Source organism: Nerophis lumbriciformis, linkage group LG30, assembly GCF_033978685.3.
Source record: "Nerophis lumbriciformis linkage group LG30, RoL_Nlum_v2.1, whole genome shotgun sequence".
Classification (NCBI taxonomy): domain Eukaryota; kingdom Metazoa; phylum Chordata; class Actinopteri; order Syngnathiformes; family Syngnathidae; genus Nerophis; species Nerophis lumbriciformis.
This window is the reverse complement of record NC_084577.2, coordinates 20,880,670-20,899,570: the sequence shown is the minus strand read 5'-3', so window position 1 is coordinate 20,899,570 and position 18,901 is coordinate 20,880,670.

The window sequence follows — 18,901 nt, the reverse complement described above, 5'->3', positions numbered from 1 at the left end:
TTTTTACTTCTTGCAATAATCTGCAACAAAAAAAAAAGAAAAGTGTGACGATCGTTACGATAAGGTTACATTTCCATACAAACTCTGCATGTTAATGCCTGCTAAGGCCTGTGGCTTGCAACAAAAAAAAGGACATATCCAGGAATCCTGGAGTGAGATTAGCTCGGCATGCATAAAACACAACGCATGTCGTGACAGCGGGAGTCGTGCGTGGATTAGAGAAATGTAGCGTAAGGAGTTCCTCTTATTCTCAGTCGACCCAACTTAAATAAATATACCCGAGCTATTGCGGGGGAGCGGTGAGCTCACTAATGCATAATTCGCCGCTTGAGCCTCACCTGTTCTCTGGGGCTGGAATTTATCTAGTAGCTATTGCAGGGGAGGATAATATTAGGGATGTCTGAGCTGCTGGTTTTATCTTAAGGTCACATTTTACATATCAGAACCGCGCAAACATACACGCTCGAGATCTGCACACAATCGTTCAGAACTTTTTGGAGTTTTCCCTACACATATTTGTACGTGTGCCGTATGTTCCGGACTACTGAGCGCACCGCTGTATTAGCCGCACCCACGACATTTTAGATTTTATTTACACAAAGTTTTTGTACATGTTTATTTGCATTCCTTAATTAGTAAGTAAGTAAGTACAAACCCCGTTTCCATATGAGTTGGGAAATTGTGTTAGCTGTAAATATAAACGGAATACAATGATTTGCAAATTCTTTTCAGCCCATATTCAATTGAATGCACTACAAAGACAAGATATTTGATGTTCAAACTCATAAACTTAATTTTTTTTTTTTTACAAATAATAATCAACTTAGAATTTTATGGCTGCAACACGTGCCAAAGTAGTTGGGAAAGGGCATGTTCACCACTGTGTTACATGGCCTTTCCTTTTAACAACACTCAGTAAATGTTTGGGAACCAAAGAAACACAATTTTTTAAGCTTCTCAGGTGGAATTCTTTCGCATTCTTGCTTGATGTACAGCTTAAGTTGTTCAACAGTCCGGGAGTCTCCGTTGTGGTATTTTAGGCTTCATAATGCGCCACACATATTCAATGTGAGACAGGTAGGCCACTCTAGTACCCGCACTCTTTTACAATGAAGCCACGTTGATGTAACACGTACCTTGGCATTGTCTTGCTGAAATAAGCAGGGGCGTCCATGGTAACATTGTTCGGATTGGCAACATATGTTGCTCCAAAACCTGTATGTACCTTTCAGCATTAATGGCGCCTTCACAGATGTGTAAGTTACCCATGTCTTGGGCACTAATACACCCCCATACCATCACACATGCTGGCATTTACACTTTGCGCCTATAACAATCCGGATGGTTCTTTTCCTCGTTGGTCCGGAGTACACGACGTCCACAGTTTCCAAAAACAATTTGAAATGTGGACTCGTTAGACCACAGAACACTTTTCCACTTTGTATCAGTCCATCTTAGATGAGCTCAGGCCCAGCGAAGCCGACGGCGTTTCTGGGTGTTGTTGATAAACGTTTTTCGCCTTGCATAGGAGAGTTTTAACTTGCACTTACAGATGTAGCGACCAACTGTAGTTACTGACAGTGGGTTTCTGACGTGTTCCTGATCCCATGTGGTGATATCCTTTACACACTGATGTCGCTTGTTGATGCAGTACAGCTTGAGGGATCGAAGGTCACAGGCTTAGCTGTTTACGTGCAGTGATTTCTCCAGATTCTCTGAACCTTTTGATGATATTACGGACCGTAGATGGTGAAATCCCTAAATTCCTTGCAATAGCTGGTTGAGAAAGGTTTTTCTTAAACTGTTCAACAATTTGCTCACGCATTTGTTGACAAAGTGGTGACCCTCGCCCCATCCTTGTTTGTGAATGACTGAGCTTTTCATGGAATCTACTTTTATACCCAATCATAGCACCCACCTGTTCCCAATTTGCCTGTTCACCTGTGGGATGTTCCAAATAAGTCTTTGATGAGCATTCCTCAACTTTATCAGTATTTTTTGCCACCTTTCCAAACTTCTTTGTCACGTGTTGCTGACATCAAATCCTAAAGTTAATGATTATTTGCAAAAAAAAAAATGTTTTATCAGTTTGAACATCAAACATGTTGTCTTTGTAGCATATTCAACTGAATATGGGTTGAAAATGATTTGCAAATCATTGTATTCCGTTTATATTTACATATAACACAATTTCCCAACTCATATGGAAACGGGGTTTGTGCATTTTATTTATATAGCGCTTTTCACAGATAAAATCACAACAACATAGGTGAAGTAAAACAACAATTCAATTAAAACAACAGGGGGCAACATCATAAAAAGGATACAAAGTGGTTTAAATATGTTAATTAAAAGGTGCATTAACTAAAAGCTTTACGAAAAAGAGAAGTTTTCAACTGTTTCTTAAAAGTTTCAACACAGTCAAGGTCACAGAGGGACTGGTGCAAATTGTTCCAGAGTCTGAGAGCTGTGGCCTGGAATGCCAGGTCTCCACGGGTTTTAAAACAAGTTTTTGGGATCTTTAGAACAGTGTTTTTCAACTTTTTTTGAGCCAAGGCACATTTTTTGCATTGAAAAAAATCCGGAGGCACAACACCAGCAGAAATCAGTAAAAAACGAAACTCAGTTGACAGTAAAAAGTCGTTGTCGCAATTGTTGCATATGACTTTAAAACATAACCAAGCATGCATCAATATAGCTCTTGTCTCAACGTAGGTGTACTGTCACGACACGTCACATCACACCGTGACTTATTTTGAGTTGTTTTCTGTTTTCCTGTGTGTAGTGTATTAGTACTTGTCTTGCGCTCCTATTTTGGTGGCTTTTTCTCTTTTTTTGGTATTTTCCTGTAGCAGTTTCATGTCTTCCTTTGAGCGATATTTCCCGCACCGACTTTGTTTTAGCAATCAAGAATATTTCAGTTGTTTTTATCCTTCTTTGTGGAGACATTGTTGATTGTCATGTCATGTTCGGATGCACATTGTGGACGCCGTCTTTGCTCCACAGTAAGTCTTTGCTGTCGTCCAGCATTCTGTTTCTGTTTACTTTGTAGCCAGTTCAGTTTTAGTTTCATTCTGCATAGCCTTCCCTAAGCTTCAATGCCTTTTCTTAGGGGCACTCACCTGTTTGTTTATTTTTGGTTTAAGCATTAGACACCTTTTACCTGCACCCTGCCTCCCGCTGTTTCCAACATCTACAAAGCAATTAGCTACTGGCTGCCACCTATTAATATAGAAGAGTATTACACGGTTACTCTGCCGAGCTCTAGACAGCACCGACACTCAACAACAACACATCATTTGCAGACTATAATTATTGGTTTGCAAAAAATATTTTTAACCCAAATAGGTAAAATTAGATAATCTCCCACGGCACACCAGACTGTATCTCACGGCACACTAGTGTGCCACAGCACAGTGGTTGAAAAACACTGCTTTAGAAGACCCTGGCCTGAAGACCGGAGGCTGCGCCCTGAGGAGTAGGGGCATAGCAAATCAGTGATGTACTGAGGGGCCCCACCATGCAACGCATGGAATGTCAGGACTAAAATCTTAAACTCAATGCGGAATTTAACGGGAAGCCAATGAAGACTGGATTAAAAAAATAATAATAATTTCAAACAGTGCCTGTAACATTGCAGTAAAACGGCTGATCAAACAAAACAGAAGTCATCGTCATGGACCCACTAGCTGTGGAAGCTAGCTGTCCAATCAGCTAAACAGACTCAATAACTCCACGGTGATGTTGTGGTGAATTTACTGAGAAATTTGTGAAACTGAAACAATGCAAAAATAATGCCATTTTAAGTTAATAATACTGAGACAGACACTGGTAAACTTGTTACCATATTAATGCTAACAACGCTACAGTCACTACATTACGATAGTACGTACAAATATGCATGAAAACACTCCTACAGACCTGGGACGGTTTAGCAAGTATGAATAGTTTAGTTATTATTTAAAAGTTAAAAAACTGAAACAATACAAAAATAATGCCATTTTAAGTTAATAATACTGAGACAGACACTGGTAAACTTGTTACCATATTAATGCTAACAACGCTACAGTCACTACATTACGATAGCACGTACAAATATGCATGAAAACACTCCTACAGACCTGGGACGGTTTAGCAAGTATGAATAGTTTAGTTATTATTTAAAAGTTACAAAAACGTTACTTGGAGTGACGAATGAAGAATCCTTTTGATCAGAAACGCAATGGAGGGTTTTAGGTCCAGTTCAAGGCATTAAAACAGGAAGTACATGTTCGACCCTGCAGTGGGCAAACTCATCCAAAAGATGGCGCCATAGCATGGCCAATAACACACCTTTTCAGTTTAATTAAATCTATTAAACACACAACATTGAAAAAAATCCATAAAATCCATAAAAATAAAAAAAACATGCATAATTGCACTGTTTTATAAGCCGCAGAGTTCAAAGCGTAGGGAAAAAAAGTAGTGGTGTTTAGTCCGGAGTTGACGGTAGTTACTTTTTTTTAAATTATGATGCATCTCTGTCTTAAACACACACACACACTCACACATAAACGGACGTTGTCACGAACAATCCTACAGGCGCTACAACCCTATCTGCCACCCACCACCCGGGTTAAATATGTAATGACTACTAGTCCCACACTCAGGATTAATGGGCTGTGGAGAAAATGATAAAGGAACAACACACACACACACACACACACACACACACACACACACACACACACACACACACACACACACACGCACACACACACACACACACACACACACACACACACACACACACACACACACACACACACACACACACACACACACACAGATAGATAAGGAAACATCATTAAGAGTGGTACAACGTTATGTAATATGGTTTAGCTCACCAAAGCAACCACATTGATATGCCAGTTTTGGGCCTAATTTGATAAGCGTTTAATAAAACCTAGTAGACAAAATTAATTACAGCATTTTGGTCAGCTGAAAAGTGCATCTGAAGTCATTTAATGATATGCATGCACAAACATAACCCGATGTCGGCGTGGAAGCGCAACATAATTTACATACCATGTTTGGGTTTTGACAGGAATGGCAATTCTTTTGGAGTGCACATTTTGTATGATAATTCTACTTGAAAATAATGTTGAAATGTAATAGAGTTCTGAAGTGGATGATGGCTTTAATTCTCGTGAGAAGCTGTTGAACCTTCCAGGTCCAACTGCAAAACCCCAAAACCAGTGAAGTTGGCACGTTGTGTAAATGGTAAATAAAAACAGAATGCAATGATTTGCAAATCCTTTTCAACTTATATTCAATTGAATAGACTGCAAAGACAAGATACTTAACGTTCGAACTGGTAAACATTGTTATTTTTTGCAAATATTAGCTCATTTGGAATTTGATGCCTGCAACGTGTTTCAAAAAAGCTGGCACAGGTGGCAAAAAAGATTGAAAAAGTTGAGGAATGCTCACCAAACACTTATTTGGAACATCCCAACAGGTGAACAGGCTAATTGAGAACAGGTGGGTGCCATGATTGGGTATAAAAGCAGCTTCCATGAAATGTGCAGTCATTCACAAACAAGGACGGGGCGAGGGTCACCACGTTGTCAACAAATGCGAGAGCAAATTGTCGAACAGTTTAAGAACAACATTTTCCCAACGAGCTATTGCAAGGAATTTAGGGATTTCACCATCTACGGTCCGTAATATCATCAAAAGGTTCAGAAAATCTAGAGAAATCACTGCACGTAAGCAGCCAGGCTGAAAACCAACATTGAATGCCCGTGACTTTCAATCCCTCGGGCGGTACTGCATCAAAAACCGACATCAGTGTGTAAAGGATCTCACCACATGGACTCAAGAACACTTCAGAAAACCTGACCGCTTCATAGTAAAAGAGTGCAGGTACTAGACTGGCCTGCCTTTAGTCCAGATCTGTCTCCCATTGAAAATATGTGGCGCATTATAAAGCCTAAAATTTGACAACAGAGACCCCGGACTGGTGAACAACTTAAGCTGTACATCAAGCAAGAATGGGAAAACATTTCCACCTGAAAAGCTTCAAAAATTGGTCTCCTCAGTTCCCAAACATCTACTAAGTGTTGTTAAAAGGAAAGGCCATGCAACACAGCGGTAAAAATGTCCCCTGTGCCAACTTTTTTACAACATAAGGGAGAAGCGATAGAAAATGGAAGGATGGATGGATTATTTGTAAAGATGTCCGATAAAATCAAACTGCCGATATTATCGGCCGATAAATGCTTTAAAATGTAATATCGGTAATTATCGGTATCAGTTTCAAAAAGTAAAATGTATGACTTTTTAAAACGCCGCTGTGTACACGGACGTAGGGAGAAGTACAGAGCGCCAATAAACCTCAAAGGCACTGCCTTTGCTTGCCGGCCCAATCACATAATATCTACGGCTTTTCACACACACAAGTGAATGCAAGCATTCTTTGTCAACAGCCATACAGGTCACACTGAGGGTGGTCGTATAAACAACTTTAACACTGTTACAAATATGCGCCACACTGTGAACCCACAGCAAACAAGAATGACAAACACATTTCGGGAGAACATCCGCACCGTAGCACAACATAAACACAACAGAACAAATACCCAGAATCCCTTGCAGCACTAACTCTTCCGGCACACTACAATATACACCCCCCCACCCCCACCTCAACCCTGCCCACATCAGCCCCGCCCACCTCAACCTCCTCATGGGAGAGCATGTCCCAAAGTCCAAGCTGCTGTTTTGAGGCATGTTAAAAAAAAATTATGCACTTTGTGACTTCAATAATAAATATGTCAGTGCCATGTTGGCATTTTTTTCCATAACTTGAGTTGATTTATTTTGGAAAACCTTGTTACATTTTTTAATGCATCCAGCGGGGCATCACAACAAAATTAGGCATAATAATGTGTTAATTCCACGACTGTATATATCGGCATCGGTCGATATCGGAATCGATAATTAAGAGTTGGACAATATCGGATATCGGCAAAAAAAAAGCCATTATCGGACATCTCTAATTATTTGCAAAAAAATAAAAAAGTTTCTCAGTTGGAACATTAAATATCTTGTCTTTGCAGTCTATTCAATTGAATATAAGTTGAAAAGGATTTGCAAATCATTGTATTCTGTTGTTATTTACCATTTACATAACGTGCCAACTTCACTGGTTTTGGGTTATGTAGATCAAGTGTACATTTATACACCAGCAATGCCACAAACCCGCATAGTTTCGTTCGATGTGACCCCGAGACGCAGAGACAGGAGGCGGCCTGCAGGAAGAAACCATAATTCAATTGTCTTTCGGGCGGCAACAAACCATGCACACATTTGTGCACGAGCAATGAAAAGGATCCAACACACTCAACGCTAACAGGAGACAGTAAACAACGCTGGCATATAAAGCGCTCAGATGGTGATTGTAAACGGGAGGCAGGTGTGTCGATCAGCGCTCCACACCGGCTGGGGCGGGCAGGGGAAGCGCACAGGAAGTGGAAAGACCAAAGGAACGAAGGAGAAATAAACACTAAACACAGGAAAGTATACGCAAAAACCCCAAAACTGTCAGACTGACCGTGACGGGGGGTCTATTTAAAGCCTAGAGTATACAAATGAGTTTTAAGATGGGACTTAAAGGCCTACTGAAATGCGATTTTCTTATTTAAACGGGGATAGCAGGTCCATTCTATGTGTCATACTTGATCATTTCGCGATATTGCCATAATTTTGCTGAAAGGATTTAGTACAGAACATCGACGATAAAGTTTGCAACTTTTGGTCGCTGATAAAAAAGCCTTGCCTGTACCGGAAGTAGCAGACGAGTAGCGTGACGTCACAGGTTGTGGAGCTCCTCACATCTGCACATTGTTTACAATCATGGCCACCAGCAGCGAGAGCGATTCGGACTGAGAAAGCGACGATTTCCCCATTAATTTGAGCGAGGATGAAAGATTTGTGGATGAGGAAAGTGAGAGTGAAGGACGAGAGGGCAGTGGGAGCGATTCAGATAGGGAAGATGCTGTGAGAGGCGGGTGGGACCTGATATTCAGCTGGGAATGACTAAAACAGTAAATAAACACAAGACATATATATATACTCTATTAGCCACAACACAACCAAGCTTATATTTAATATGCCACAAATTAATCCCGCATAACAAACACCTCCCCCCTCCTGTCCATATAACCCGCCAATACAACTCAAACACCTGCACAACACACTCAATCCCACAGCCCAAAGTACCGTTCACCTCCCCAAAGTTCATACAGCACATATATTTCCCCAAAGTCCCCAAAGTTACGTACGTGACATGCACATAGCGGCACGCACGTACGGGCAAGCGATCAAATGTTTGGAAGCCGCAGCTGCATGCGTACTCACGGTACCGCGTCTGCGCATCCAACTCAAAGTCCTCCTGGTAAGAGTCTCTGTTGTCCCAGTTCTCCACAGGCCAATGGTAAAGCTTGACTGTCATCTTCCGGGAATGTAAACAATGAAACACCGGCTGTGTTATCCGGCACAACAGTCAGGGGGTGCATTCTACGGCGGGGGTGCGTTATACGGCACAACACCTGCCGCAATACACCGCTTCCCACCTACAGCGTTCTTCTTTGCTGTCTCCATTGTTCATTGAACAAATTGCAAAAGATTCACCAACACAGATGTCCAGAATACTGTGGAATTTTGCGATGAAAACAGACTTAATAGCTGGCCACCATGCTGTCCCAAAATGTCCTCTACAATCCGTGACGTCAAGCGCAGGCGTCATCGTACCGAGACGTTTCCAGCAGGATATTTCGCGCAAAATTTAAAATTGCACTTTAGTAAGCTAACCCGGCCATATTGGCATGTGTTGCAATGTTAAGATTTCATCATTGATATATAAACTATCAGACTGCGTGGTCGGTGGTAGTGGGTTTTAGTAGGCCTTTAAATGCTTCTACTGAAGGAGCATCTCTAACTGTTACCGGGAGGGCATTCCTTAGTACTGGAGCCCGAATAGAAAACATATACTATATGGAGGAAGTCAGGAAGCACTATGTTGTATAGTGGAAGTCCGGATCCCAGGGATATCAGATGAAGATAAGCCATCAAAGCCCTACTTCAGGCCAGAAACGAGGTCAAGAGTAGGTAGATTGTGTGCTGACCCTGGCTTTACCTCTGACTGGACCACATTTGGTACTCATTAGCAGCCAGAAGGCCTCCTACAGGGGCCAATTCTGGGGGAAAAAGGAGTTGACGCAAATTTAGGAAGGGGTATAAAGATGGCTATTCAGGGGCACACCCGGAGGAGATATTTTTTCGATCAGATTCTCCTCACACACTGCAAAAAGTCAGTGTTCAAAAACAAAAAAAAAAAAAAAATGGGGGTATTTTACTTGAACTAAGCAAAATTATCTGCCAATAGAACAAGAAAATTCGGCTTGTCAAGACTTTCCAAAACAAGTCAAATTAGCTAACCTCATTGAACCCAAAAATACCGTATTTTCCGCACTATAAGGCGCACCTAAAAACCACAAATTTTCTCAAAAGCTGACAGTGCGCCTTATAACGCGGTGCGCTTTATATATGGATAAATATTAAGATTCATTTTCATGAAGTTTCGGTCTCGCAACTTCGGTAAACAGCCGCCATCTTTTTTCCCGGTAGAACAGGAAGCGCTTCTTCTTCTACGCAAGCAACCGCGAAGGTAAGCACCCGCCCCCATAGAACAGGAAGCGCTTCTTCTTCTACTGTAAGCAACCACCCGCCCGCGTAGAAGAAGAAAAAGCGCGCGGATATTATCATTTCCTTTGTGTGTTTACATCTGTAAAGACCACAAAATGGCTCCTACAAAGCGACAGGGATCCGGTTCATGAAAAGACGCAATCTCTCCATCCGCACACGGATTACTATTTCACAGCAACTGATATTCCTGTGAACCGCACTGTGGATACAACGGGAGCACGTACGGTGAATATTCGCACCACAGGGAATGAGAAGTCATCCTTCACTGTGGTTCTAGCTTGCCATGCTAATGGCCAGAAACTTCCACCCATGGTGATATTCAAAAGGAAGACCTTGCTAAAAGAGACCTTTCCAGCCGGCGTCATCATAAAAGCTAACTCGAAGGGATGGCTGAAGAAAAGATGAGCGAGTGGTTAAGGTAAGTTTAAGTTTACGCGAAGAGGCCGGGTGGCTTTTTTCACGCAGCTTCGTCCATGTTGATATACGATTCCATGCGCGCCCACATCACGCTGGTTTTAATATATTATTAAAGTTTGACTGACCTATTTGACTGTTTTTTTGACATTCCTTTAGCGCAGTTAGATGCGGCTTACAACACGGGGCGGCTTATAGGTGGACAAAGTTTTGAAATATGCCGTTCATTGAAGGCGCGGCTTATAACCCAGGGCGCCTTATGGTGCGGAAAATACGGTACCTTAAAATAAGTATATTCTCACTGATAACAAGTGCACTTTTCTTGGTAGAAAAAAAAAATATGTTGAAAAATATTCTTAAATGAAGTAAATGCTAGAGCAGGGGTCGGCAACCCAAAATGTTGAAAGAGCCATTTTGGACCAAAAATACAAAAACAAATCTGTCTGGAGCCGCAAAAAATTAAAAGCCATATTACATACAGATAGTGTGTCATGAGATATAAATTGAATTAAGAGGACTTAAAGGAAACTAAAAGACCTCAAATATAGCTACAAATGAGGCATAATGATGCAATGTGTACATATAGCTAGCCTAAATAGCATGTTAGCATCGATTAGCTTGCAGTCATGCAGTGACCAAATATGTCTGATTAGCACTCCACACAAGTCAATAACATCAACAAAACTCACCTTTGTGGGTTCATGCACAACGTTAAGTTTGGTGGACAAAATGAGACAGAAAAAGAAGTGGCATAAAACACGTCCTAGAAAGTCGGAGAAAGTTATACATGTAAACAAACTACGATGGGTTCAAGGACCGCCAAAATTAGTAGGACAAAACGGCGATCGCCAAATACTCGAATCAGTGAAGCATGTTTAATATAAACAGTGTGCTTTATAACAATTAGGGAGGTTTGTGTCATGTTTGTCCTCCTACAGAAACCATATTAAAACAAAAAATACATTTTCCCCCCTCAACTTTTTCCATTTTTCATACATTTTTTAAAAATCTTCAGAGAGCCACTAGGGCGGCGCTAAAGAGCCGCATGCGGCTCTAAAGCCGCGGGTTGCCGACCCCTGTCCTATAGCCATTATCTTGAAATAATGATATGCGCTCGGCATTACATTTCTTGAAACCAGCAAACTTATACTACAAACTAATTTATTGTTCTTAATGGAAAGGCAACAAGGCAACCGCTTGTTACTCTCGGGGTCTCCTCGCCGCTCAGGCAAACCATATGGTCATTTTTCCATCGATAACATGACATCATCACGCCAAGTGCGTGCTCTTTCAGTCAATTAGTGCGTACATATACAGCCCGGTCACCGGCCAAAAAATTTCTAATTGTAATTTTGAAGAATTTACCTGAATGTGCATGAACTATTTCTGTTTAAAATTGTTAGAAATGTCACATGTTAAATGTTTAAATATTAACTGTCAGTTTACTGTACTGTGCCAACTGTACTACTATATGAGTACGTGTTTTCTATTGTTTCATTGAAAATAAAAGAGCAAAGTCCATTTGGCTGTCATCTGTTTTAATTATGAGACACATTCGTGTCAAAATCATGATTTTTTTTTTCACGCTTGAAGTAAAAAATGATTACTCTATAAAAGTAGTTTTAAACTTGTGAGTGTTGATGACACAGCTTTGCATCAGTTGATATTTTAGTTCCAAGCATGTTTTACTCAATATAGGTCATAACATCTCAGCAACAAGCTGTAATATCTTACTGAGATCATTTAGGACCAAAACCCTTAAAACAAGTAAAACACTCTAACATAAAATCAGCTTAGTGAGAAGAATTATCTTATCAGACAGAAAATAAGCAAATATCACCCTTATTTGAGATATTTCATCTTACTTCGATTTCAGTTTTTGCAGTGCAGTACACTCTGCTGCAGAACCTGTTGTGATGTTCGCTCGTCAAATAAAGAAGACTTTGTTCAACGATCATCACCGGCGTCATCCTTGATCCTTCACACCCGCCTTCAGCCCGGCAGAAGGTGGCAAGGCCAGAGACACAACAGTTGTTTTTTTTCCCTTTTTTGTGTAGGGTAATGTCATGATCCTTCAAGTTTAGATTTGTTTTGGTTTCTATTTTTCGTTTAATGTTTTGTGTTTCCTTACCTGCTCCTGATTGGAACTGAGGAAGAGTCTAGGATACTTATTCTACAATCTGTTCATTCTTTATTTCTGCACTTGTCTTCGTGCCTGTAAGTTTTGCCTCTGTTTCTGAGTAACTTCCGTATTCATATTTTGTATTCATCAACGCTGGTGCTACCTCTTTTTGCCATTGAATACTCTTTATACTGCATGGTGCCTTCCATCTCTGCATCGAAACAGAGAAGTCCCATGTACAAATGACAATGACTAACTTTCAAGTTCAAACACTGATGACATCTATTAAACGAGACAAGAAGCAAGGAATTAAACATAGACAGAATTAAATTTAGCTCAATTGAGGAGAAACGCGTAGACACTGTACCCTTGCACAGTGTCGTCCCACGCTCTGACGAAAGATTTTAAGCCTCCTCTTTTATTTGGACTTTCCCTGATTACATGGCAACAGCTGTTTCTAAGGGTGGGGGGGTCGTAAACAGCCATCGCCTTTGGTTACAAAACAGTTCAAAGAAAAGGTTGTAAACAGCCATTGCCCTCGGTCACAAAACAGTTCAAAGAAAAGGTCTGACCCAAGACTACCGTAAATTCCGGACTATAAGTCGCTATTTATTTCCTAGATTTTGAAACAATTTATGACTTTTTTTTCCCAAGAATGCCCATATTGTTTTGTGTTCAATAGTTTGCATTAAACCCAAGCAGGGGACTGAAATTGTGTCATTGTTTGTGCTATGGCGCCGTTTTTTTGGACGAGTTTATTACCGGTTGAAAATGTACTTCCTGTTCTGATGATGTAATCAAAATAAGCGTCCATAGCGTTATTGCTCGAAATGATTCTTCATTTATCACTCCAAGCAATTTGTGTATGTTTTACAGTTTAACTAAAACACTTCTTACTTACTAAACCATGCTTATTTGTACGTGGTGTCTTCACAGATGTGTAAGTTACCCATGCCATCGGCACTAATACACCCAAAACCATCACAGATGCTGGCTTTTGAACTTTTCGCCTAGAACAGTCCGGATGGTTCTTTTCCTCTTTGTTCCGGAGGAAATTATGTCCACAGTTTCCAAAAACAATTTGAAATGTGTACTCTTCCGACCACAGAACACCTTTTCACTTTGCATCAGTTCGTCTTAGATGAGCTCGGTGCCCAGCGAAGCCGGCTGCCTTTCTGGGTGTTGTTGATAAATGTCTTTCGCTTTGCATAGTACAGTTTTAACTTGCACTTTGCAGATGTAGCGACAAACTGTAGTTACTGACAGTGGTTTTCTGAAGTGGTGATATCCTTTACACACCGATGTCACTTTTTGCTGCAGTAACAGCAAAGTCCATTTGGCTGTCATTTGTTTTAATTATGAGACACATTTGTGTCAAAATCAAATTTCCAAAAACAATTTGAAATGTGTACTCGTCAGACCACAGAACACTTTTCCACTTTGCATCAGTCCGTCTTAGATGAGCTCGGGGCCCAGCGAAGCCGGCTGCGTTTCTGGGTGTTGTTGATAAATGTCTTTCGCTTTGCATAGTACAGTTTTAACTTGCACTTTGCAGATGTAGCGACAAACTGTAGTTATTGACAGTGATTTTCTGAAGTGGTGATATCCTTTACACACTGATGTCACTTTTTGATGCAGTAACTGCAAAGTCCATTTGGCTGTCATTTGTTTTAATTATGAGACACATTTGTGTCAAAATCAAGTTTCCAAAAACAATTTGAAATGTGGACTCTTCAGACCACAGAACAGTTTTTCACTTTGCATCCATCTGTCTTAGATGAGCTTGGGCCCAGCGAAGCCGGCTGCGTTTCTGGGTGTTGTTGATAAATGGCCTTCGCTTTGCATAGTACAGTTTTAACTTGCACTTTGCAGATGTAGCGACAAACTGTAGTTACTGACAGTGGTTTTCTGAAGTGGTGATTTCCTTTACACACTGATGTCACTTTTTGATGCAGTAACTGCAAAGTCCATTTGGCTGTCATTTGTTTTAATTATGAGACACATTTGTGTCAAAATCAAGTTTCCAAAAACAATTTGAAATGTGGACTCGTCAGACCACAGAACACTTTTCCACTTTGCATCAGTCCGTCTTAGATGAGCTCGGGGCTCAGCGAAGCCGGCTGCGTTTCTGGGTGTTGTTGATAAATGTCTTTCGCTTTGCATAGTACAGTTTTAACTTGCACTTTGCAGATGTAGCGACAGACTGTAGTTACTGAGAGTGGTTTTCTGAAGTGGTGATATCCTTTACACACCGATGTCACTTTTTGATGCAGTAACAGCAAAGTCCATTTGGCTGTCATTTGTTTTAATTATGCGACACATTTGTGTCAAAATCAAGTTTCCAAAGACAATTTTAAATGTGTACTCGTCAGACCACAGAACACTTTTCCACTTTGCATCAGTCCGTCTTAGATGAGCTCGGGGCCCAGCGAAGCCGGCTGCAATTCTGGGTGTTGTTGATAAATGTCTTTCGCTTTGCATAGTACAGTTTTAACTTGCACTTTGCAGATGTAGCGACAAACTATAGTTATTGACAGTGATTTTCTGAAGTGGTGATATCCTTTACACACCGATGTCACTTTTTGATGCAGTAACAGCAAAGTCCATTTGGCTGTCATTTGTTTTAATTATGACACACATTTGTTTCAAAATCAAGTTTCCAAAAACAATTTGAAATGTGTACTCTTCAGACCACAGAACACTTTTTCACTTTGCATCAGTCCGTCTTAGATGAGCTCGGGGCCCAGCGAAGCCGGCTGCGTTTCTGGGTGTTGTTGATAAATGTATTTCGCTTTGCATAGTACAGTTTTAACTTGCACTTTGCAGATGTAGCGACAAACTGTAGTTACTGACAGTGATTTTCTGAAGTGGTGATATCCTTTACACACCGATGTCACTTTTTGATGCAGTAACAGCAAAGTCCATTTGGCTGTCATTTGTTTTAATTATGAGACACATTTGTGTCAAAATCAAGTTTCCAAAAACAATTTGAAATATGTACTCTTCAGACCACAGAACACTTTTTCACTTTGCATCCATCCGTCTTAGATGAGCTCGGGCCCAGCGAAGCCGGCTGCGTTTCTGGGTGTTGTTGATAAATGGCCTTCGTTTTGCATAGTACAGTTTTAACTTGCACTTTGCAGATGTAGCGACAAACTGTAGTTACTGACAGTGATTTTCTGAAGTGGTGATATCCTTTACACACCGATGTCACTTTTTGATGCAGTAACTGCAAAGTCCATTTGGCTGTCATTTGTTTTAATTATGAGACACATTTGTGTCAAAATCAAGTTTCCAAAAACAATTTGAAATGTGTACTCTTCAGACCACAGAACACTTTTTCACTTTGCATCAGTCCGTCTTAGATGAGCTCGGGCCCAGAGAAGCCGGCTGTGTTTCTGGGTGTTGTTGATAAATGGCTTTCGCTTTGCATAGTACAGTTTTAACTTGCACTTTGCAGATGTAGCGACAAACTGTACTTACTGACAGTGATTTTCTGAAGTGGTGATATCCTTTACACACCGATGTCACTTTTTGATGCAGTAACTGCAAAGTCCATTTGGCTGTCATTTGTTTTAATTATGAGACACATTTGTGTCAAAATCAAGTTTCCAAAAACAATTTGAAATGTGTACTCTTCAGACCACAGAACACTTTTTCACTTTGCATCCGTCCGTCTTAGATGAGCTTGGCCCAGCGAAGCCGGCTGCGTTTCTGGGTGTTGTTGATAAATGGCCTTCGTTTTGCATAGTACAGTTTTAACTTGCACTTTGCACATGTAGCGACAAACTGTAGTTACTGACAGTGATTTTCTGAAGTGGTGATATCCTTTACACACCGATGTCACTTTTTGATGCAGTAACTGCAAAGTCCATTTGGCTGTCATTTGTTTTAATTATGAGACACATTTGTGTCAAAATCAAGTTTCCAAAAACAATTTGAAATGTGTACTCTTCATACCACAGAACACTTTTCCACTTTGCATCAGTCCGTCTTAGATGAGCTCGGGGCCCAGCGAAGCCGGCTGCGTTTCTGGGTGTTGTTGATAAATGTCTTTCGCTTTGCATAGTACAGTTTTAACTTGCACTTTGCAGATGTAGCGACAGACTGTAGTTACTGACAGTGGTTTTCTGAAGTGGTGATATCCTTTACACACCGATGTCACTTTTTGATGCAGTACCGCCTGAGGGCTCGAAGGTCACAGGCATTCAATGTCGGTTTTCGGCCTTGCCGCTTACGTGCAAAAAACAAACGATTTGAGAAATCAGACTCATTTAGTGCATGGAAACTGACTTCAAACTGGGTGTAAGTGTGAATGGACTAGTCAATACTTTGTCCCCATGACAGGCCTGTAATTAACCAGTAAAATGACTCGGGTGTAATCGAGCCCTCACTTTAAATCAACTGGGATAGGTTCGACTTCCCCCTGTGACTGAACATGAACTACTGTTGAGAAAAATGTCCATCGATACCTCCCATTCTGTGTCTCTTGTCAAGTCACAGTTATTACCACACCTCTAGCGCATGGTGCAGCTAACACCGCTGACCTGACAGTGGGACATTGTGAGCGTTCTATCACAAAAGCAGACAGGTAAATATTGAATAGGGATAAAAAAACAGGGCGCTTGTGGATGTATGAAAAAAAATGCCCTTCAAACTTTTTTAATATTTCCTTTTAAGACGTTTTAAGACTTTCCTCCCATTCATAGTCTATTCAATTGAATACATGTTGAAAAGGATTCGCAAAATCATTGTATTCTGTTTTTATTTACAATTTACACAACTTTACTGATTTTTTTTTTTTTAATATAAAACCCTAATGGGGATGTTTTTTTCGGGGCTTTATAGCATACTTGCCAACCTTGAGACCTCTGATTTCGGGAGGTGGGGGGTGGGGGGGCGTGGTCGGGGGTTGGGCGGGGCGTGGTTGGGATGGGTGGCGTGGTCGGGGGCGTGGTTAAGAGGGGAGGAGTATATTTACAGCTAGAATTCACCAACTCCAGTATTTCATTCATATATATATATATATATATATATATATGTATGTAGGAAATACTTGACTTTCAGTGAATTCTAGCTATATATATATATATTTATTTATTTTATCCATCCATCCATCCATCCATCTTCTTCTGCTTATCCGAGGTCGGGTCGCGGGGGCAGCAGCTTAAGCAGGGAAGCCCAGACTTCCCTCTCCCCAGCTACTTCGTCCAGCTCCTCCCGGGGGATCCCGAGGCGTTCCCAGGCCAGCCGGGAGAGATAGTCTTCCCAGTGTGTCCTGGGTCTTCCCCGTGGCCTCCTACCGGTCGGACGTGCCCGAAACACCTTCCTAAGGAGGCGTTCGGGTGGCATCCTGACAAGATGCCCGAACCACCTCATCTGGCTCCTCTCGATGTGGAGGAGCAGCGGCTTTACTTTGAGCTCCCCCCGAATGACAGAGCTTCTCACCCTATCTCTAAGGGAGAGCCCCGCCACTCGGCGGAGGAAACTCATTTCGGCCGCTTGTACCCGTGATCTTGTCCTTTCGGTCATGACCCAAAGCTCATGACCATAGGTGAGGTTGGGAACGTAGATCGACCGGTAAATCGAGAGCTTTGCCTTCCGGCTCAGCTCCTTCTTCACCACAACGGATCGATACAGCGTCCGCATTACTTAAGACGCCGCACCGATCCGCCTGTCGATCTCACGATCCACTCTTCCCCCTCTCGTGAACAACACTCCGAGGTACTTGAACTCCTCTACTTGGGGCAAGATCTCCTCCCCAACCCGGAGATGGCACTCCACCCTTTTCCGGGAGAGAACCATGGACTCGGACTTGGAGGTGCTGATTCCCATCCCAGTCGCTTCACACTCGGCTGCGAACCGATCCGATATTTATTTTATTATATATATAAATAAAAGAAATACTTGAATTTCAGTGTTCATTTATTTACACATATTCACACACATAACACTCATTTACTCATTGTTGTACTTGAAAGTACAATGCAATACAATTCTGGGGCAATGGCACCTATCAAATACACAGTAATGAAAACACAGTTGTTCTACTAACTGTACTGTGTGTTATGAGAGTAGAGTATGTGTGTGTGTGTGGCCCTTTAATAGGTGACAGCATGTGAGGTAAGTGACGTCAGTGAGTGTGTGGGCAAGAGAAGAGAGCGTGCGGTAGCGAGTGCGGGGAGGGACTACCGTATTTTCCGCACCATAAGCCGCCCTGGGTTATAAGCCGCGCCTTCAATGAACGGCATATTTCAAAACTTTGTCCACCTATAAGCCGCCCCGTGTTATAAGCCGCATCTAACTGCGCTAAAGGGAATGTCAAAAAAACAGTCAGATAGGTCAGTCAAACTTTAATAATATATTAAAAACCAGCGTGATGTGGGCGCGCATGGAGTCGTATATCAACATGGACGGAGCTGCGTGAAAAAAGCCACCCGGCCTCTTCGCGTAAACTTCCCTTAACCACTCGCTCATCTTTTCTTCATCCATCCATCCCTTCGAGTTAGCTTTTATGATGACGCCGGCTGGAAAGGTCTCTTTTGGCAAGGTCTTCCTTTTGAATATCACCATGGGTGGAAGTTTCTGGCCATTAGCATGGCAAGCTGGAACCACAGT